General features: G+C 36.1%; 1 long non-coding RNA gene across 1 annotated transcript in view; it reads left to right on the top strand.

The window, feature by feature from the left end:
• Nucleotides 1-2,655, top strand: part of LOC104520821 (uncharacterized) — a 5,652-nt gene extending 2,997 nt beyond the window's left edge. The window contains exons 2-3 of the long non-coding RNA XR_727972.1: nucleotides 738-795; nucleotides 1,964-2,655. This is a non-coding gene — a long non-coding RNA (uncharacterized LOC104520821). The remainder of the gene's footprint in view (nucleotides 1-737; nucleotides 796-1,963) is intronic.
• The last annotated feature ends 3,099 nt before the right edge of the window (nucleotides 2,656-5,754 follow it).

Raw genomic sequence — 5,754 nt, 5'->3', positions numbered from 1 at the left:
AGATCTGGCCAGGAGGTGACAGCATCCTCTGCAGAAAAAGACACTACCCCCAACTCTGCTTCTAAAAACATTGTCACCAAATCATCAGTTAACATCACTTAGATGAAAGGATGGAGAAAGCAGCAAGTGAGAGATAGGACTTGACTCCATTACCTTCATTCCCTCACATTCTACTTGGCAACTGGGAATACCTTGATCCTCCTTTTTAAAAAGAAAAAAAAAAAAAAAAAAAGGTTGGGGTTTTTTTTTGGGGGGGTTAGGTTTTTTCTTTGAGTATTTCCTTGGCTTGCAGTTTTGAGTTAACTACTTCTTTTGCCTTCCACGTGGCATTTCATCTGTAGCAAAGCTTTCTTATTTTAAAGGGATGTGCCAAGTTTTGGGTTGTTTTTTTACTTTTTTTTATTTAACAGTTACATTAGTGCAGTATTCTAACTTCAATATGTCCCTTCTCCTTTTGTAAATTCTACAAGAATCAATTTGTAGGACTTGTACAGAAGATGGTTTTTTGTTTGGTTGGTTTTTTTCTTCATTGTACTTGCAGTAAGAACATTTTAGGGATGTTTTAGGTTTGAGGGATTAGCTTGGAAGATAAAGGCTGGGTTACACATTTCAGAAGGGTTAAAGGTTGATTAAAAGTTGGAAGAATTTTGAATGTCTCTCAGCAGAAAATTACAGGTGGCAAAACTAATCTGTTCACGTTGCAAAACTAATTTATCATTTCTGCTCTGACACCACAGGACATTTTAGATGAAATGAGGAAGGAGTTAACAAAATTAAAGGAAGAACTCATTGATGGTAGGTATCAATCTGTTTGTTGCTCTTGTTCAGTCTTAGAGTAAATAACTACAGGTGCACAACAATGTAAATGTAACGTGTTTCTGGCCTGTGACTGATAGACTGATAAAAGTAGCTTTGTTGTAGGTCTGGTGGCATACTGCCATTTGTGACAGACCTTTTCTGATTGATGTGCTTGTATGTTTTCTCTTCATCCCCTGTGCTTTTTGTTTTAATAGCACATTGACACTAAGTAGTGTCTTTTAAAAGTGGGTGGAGGGATGCTGTATCTGACTGCATTGCAGTTTTTCTTTTATCATGTGGTGGTAGGTGAGTTATTTTTAAATGATCCAGAGCTGCTGAGGTGCATATTTAAAAATGGATAATATTCAGACTAGGATTGTGCTTCCAGCTTTTGGCCGCCTTCTCTTTGGTCTGTAATGTAAGAGACAAAGAAAAGAATTCTCACAATTTTTATTTTAACAGAAATTCTCCTTAGTAGCCTTCTGTAATTAAGGGAAATTATTGAGAGAATAATTTTAAAGGTCCACCAGTCAAGAAGTAAATAAAACTCTGTGTTTGTTTTACTGCCTTGGTGTGCATTTTTTTTTTTTTTTTTGCTTTATGAAAGTACCAACATAAAGTATGGAGGAGGGGAAAAAAAAAGTGTCATATTAAACTGATATATCACTGCTGGTAAAATAACAGATGTCATCAACTGATGTTGTAGAAAGAGCTGGCTGATTTTGGGCTACAGAAAATGGAGTGCTTTTCCTTATATTTTGATAGTGCTGAGTACTGTAGCCTTTTAGAACAGTACGATGCAAACAAGGAAGGGCCCTGGGGCTGCTTTTAAAACAAACAAAAAAATTTAAAATAAATAAGCCCACATATCCGTTCCTTGATAACCCCAGTAGCAGTGATTGTCATCAGATAAGGTCACAGACTTGCTGGAGAGGCAGAACTGAGAAGTAAGATGTTAACAAAAATGTTACAGCAAGAAACAGGGTACTGCCTGGTTGAGAATGACATTGTCTGAAGCCACATGAAGCTATCTTACGTGCAGGTTATTCGTGTTGTAAGACTGTTGGAGCAGGGTGAGCCTTCTTTAAGGGGTCAGTTGTGTATTCTGGCTTTCTGCCTTGACTTTGACTATTTGATTTATTAACTTTTCTCTCTCTCTTTCTAGCTATCAGGCAGGAGCTCAGCAAGTCGAATACTGCATAGAAAGACTAGTACTAAGATGATGTGACTCTTTAACTTGGTATAAAACTGACTACGTTTTGTGAGCTGTTAGAAGAAAACGGAGACAGACAGACACTTGGAAGGAGGGAGAAACAACCTATTCTGAACAGCTTCAGACGCATCACTCTGGTGATATGCTATTCCCCTCCTAGTTTGCAGCTTTTTTCTGACCTTTACAGCAGGGTGGAAAAGACTCTTAAAGTTACTGTAATGATTATGCAGAAATTCCTACACCTATCAGACAAGATCACAGTGCTTTGAAGTCTACTCATGTCAAGATTAAATTGCACACGTTTCAGAATTTGTTGTTAAGACAATAAACAGGGAAAAGCTTGGGAAGGCTTTTCAGAGAGGTTTTCTTTATTAATGAAGGAGTTAGCAAGTTATACTGTTGTACTTCAAATGTATCTCAGGTTTGTCTTCCTATCATATCTGATATTTCCATGAATAATTTAAAAGATCAGATGTGTAGAAGTTCAGTTCACAGAACATGGAGCAATTAGAAACGCACGCTTTTAAAGGGCAATATTTGTAAGTGAATGACCTAGACAGTGATGACATATCAAGATTTTGGAATTTTATGATAGGAAGCCTCTCTAGTTAGCCTTCATGCAATTTTATAGGAAAATTAAAAAAGCAAATACAGTCCAGAGTTTAAAGATGTAGATGCCTTCCTACATTGTTACAATGCTTTACCAAATCTAAGACTTCTACATAATGCGAATCAGCAGTCAAATGTAAATCATTAGTATGTTGTAGATTTACAGTAGATTTTGGGGCTTTTTTTAGATTTATGCATGTGGACATTTTTGTAATGTAACACAACACAGCCAGCTTTTTAATTAAAAGAAAAATTGCATGTCACAGAGTAGCCTTTTCATTTGTAAGGCTTAATTTATGCCCAGAAAGATGCGGGATGAGGGAGGGGGAAGGTGACACATTTTTATTACTTTCTACACTTTTTCTTCATCTTACATGCATGTGTAATAATGAGGAAAACGTGACTTTTATCAGTAACCATGTTAATGGAACCAGGTACTTAAGCCTTTTGTAACTTTTTTCAGTTTTCTATTTGAAATTCAGTAATACTTCCATAATGGTTCTGGAACTCCCGTGTGAACCTAACTCATTTCTCAGTGAGAGAACAAACTTGTAGGCATCTGAATTACTGAGGATGCACCTGTGTAAGTGTGGTGTCCATTACCTTTTTATCATGACCCTCGACTTCACTCTTTTCTGAGTCTCCTTTTTTGATTGTTTAATGACACAGGACAGCAGTTAGTTACCTTAGAACAACAGAGCATCAGGTCACAGTAAATGTTCCAATCTCCTCCTAGTTTATCTGCCACCCTCCTTCCAAAAAACTCAAAGCCAACAAAAAACCCCACAGGTCCACACAACTCAAACCCTGAAAAACAGCAATGGTATGCCATTGGTTTCAGTCAACAATTTGAGAATAATTTTTAGGGGAGATAATACTTTTCTGTTTCGCAGGGTTTTCAGATTTTATGCTTGGTTGTTTGGATTTTGGTTTTTTGTTTTTTTTAATATGATACAGTTCAGTGGAATAGAAATTCTGTGAGTTGGATCTGTAGTACTTTGGACAGAGAATATGGATCACAATCCTCCCTTTTCCTTTGTGCTGTCAATTTTTCTGAGCCGTAACAGTGCCATGTTTGCTTCGGGATCTGTGGCGATCCAAAAGAAAAGTTTACTTACAACTTTTGGAGACATTAATGTTTCAGCTTAAAAGTATATGCAGCTCCATTGGTAGGACAAATGCTTTCAATAACGTACTGTCTTAAGTGCTGAACACCAAAGCGAAACAGCACTTACAGGTTTGGAAAGGCTTAAAAGGGAAATTTTTCTCTAATTCAAACATTTCCTGTTTCTATAGGTTCAGATTCTAAGAGAAGACTACAGTGGAATTATTGCCTAACTCCATTTACTAATCTTTTTTTTTTTTAAGAAAAAAGAAAAATAAAAACATGTTTCTGCATGCATTTATTGAAGGCTTACAAAAAAATCCATAGTAACCTTGTCAAATACTGTTTTTCTCAAAACAAGAGGAGGCATTTTCATCTTTGTTGTTGTAACTTTTTGTTTTACACGGACTTTTTGAGCATTAAGGAAATTTACCCTTGTCAGAAGTCATGTTTGATTTGTTTCTAGGAGAGTTCAGGAGTAGCATAGTGGAATAGCTTGAATGGGTATAAGTGGTCCAAAAGTAAAAGGATGAACTACTAGATTGTGCAAGGAACTGGCTTATGCACTAAACGTTTTGTGCCTTGGTCTACAATTAACATGATTTCTGTTTAAAAGAAAAAGGAACAGATGTTGTCTTTTGTGCTGCTTCTACATACATACTTTTTGTAATCCCAAACTGCCGAATTGGTTCTTTCCAGAAAATTGGATTGAATTAAAGATTACTGTAGACATTTCCTGTCCTACTGACAGTTGCACCATTTCCAGAGATTTCAGTATTGAAAATGAACTGCAGAAGCTAAGATTATTTTGCTTACTGGTAACTTAAGTTCTTTAAAAACCATATTGTGGTGGTTCTGTGCTTTTGTACAACGGATGTCTTAAGCTGAGGGCAGTTTAAGGGATCCTTTCTAATGCCAGGAAGGCGTTGCTTTCCTCAACACTGTGATCTGACCTGTGATAAACCTGTACTATAGATAAGTGGCTACCAAGTCAACTGCAAACCAACTGAATGTAAAAATCTTAGTGCTGGTGCTGAAATCTCTTCAGATAGTCGTAATGATTTCCAGTTCATTGTTTTAAAAAGTTTTCAAGCATCAATTGTCAATCAAAGACTGAAGATGATCACTAATGAATGTTGACTTTTCATGCATTTAGGTTTACCTTCTTTTTAGTTTCTCAGTTCATTCTCTGCTATTTTTATCATATTGTGTCATTTTAAATTTCTTACATGCTAACGTTTTGTTTGAGCGAATGAAATAAAATTGCAATATATATACATTGCCAGCATTTATTTCTGGAACTTTGTAGAGGACTCTCTGAGGATTACTACTCAAATTCTCAAAATTTTTAATGACTTGTGATCATATCTTACTCCTTGATTCCACACCTCCTTTCTGTTTCTCCATCAGAAGATTCAGTAGAGAAAAGTGAAGATTTAACTTACAAAGAATGTAATTGCAGGGACTGTGTAACATTCATGAACGGCAACTGCTGTACATAAATTAAAATCCATTTTAAATGTGTGATTTGATTTACATTCTCACATGGCATACACTTTGGTCTCTGTATCCACAGAGAACTTGGGAGGGAGGGAGAGGGAAAGACCAGGGGAAAAATAATTACAGTTGGTCTGATTTGTTTTTTTCTCTTGCTGCTTTTATGTTCATGACTTATTTTCAATACTGGTAATAAAGAAAACCTACCATGAAAGAGTAACACATCTTTCTGTATGCTAAGGACAATTTTGCTCAGTTTGTCCTACAGCCAAATATTGAGTGTAGCTGTTTAAATGTCCTTGACTTAGCATCCTGAAAGCTGTACTTCACAGCTGTTGCCTTTTTGTTCAGAGAGATAATGCGATAATCCTGCTTTGGCAAACCGTTGGTACCAGTGCCAAGTTTGGCACCAGCCTTAATGAGTTATAAAGGGTTTTTTTAAAAATAAAATTATCACTAGATTCTGAAATGGTCTGCTATTATTGGAGTAGTGTTTAGGCAACAAGTATAAAAACTTCTGATTTAAATTTCT

This window comes from Antrostomus carolinensis, unplaced genomic scaffold (genome assembly GCF_000700745.2).
Source record: "Antrostomus carolinensis isolate BGI_N321 unplaced genomic scaffold, ASM70074v2 scaffold9982, whole genome shotgun sequence".
In the NCBI taxonomy this organism is placed as follows: Eukaryota; Metazoa; Chordata; class Aves; order Caprimulgiformes; family Caprimulgidae; genus Antrostomus; species Antrostomus carolinensis.
This window is presented reverse-complemented; position numbering and strand designations above follow the sequence as displayed.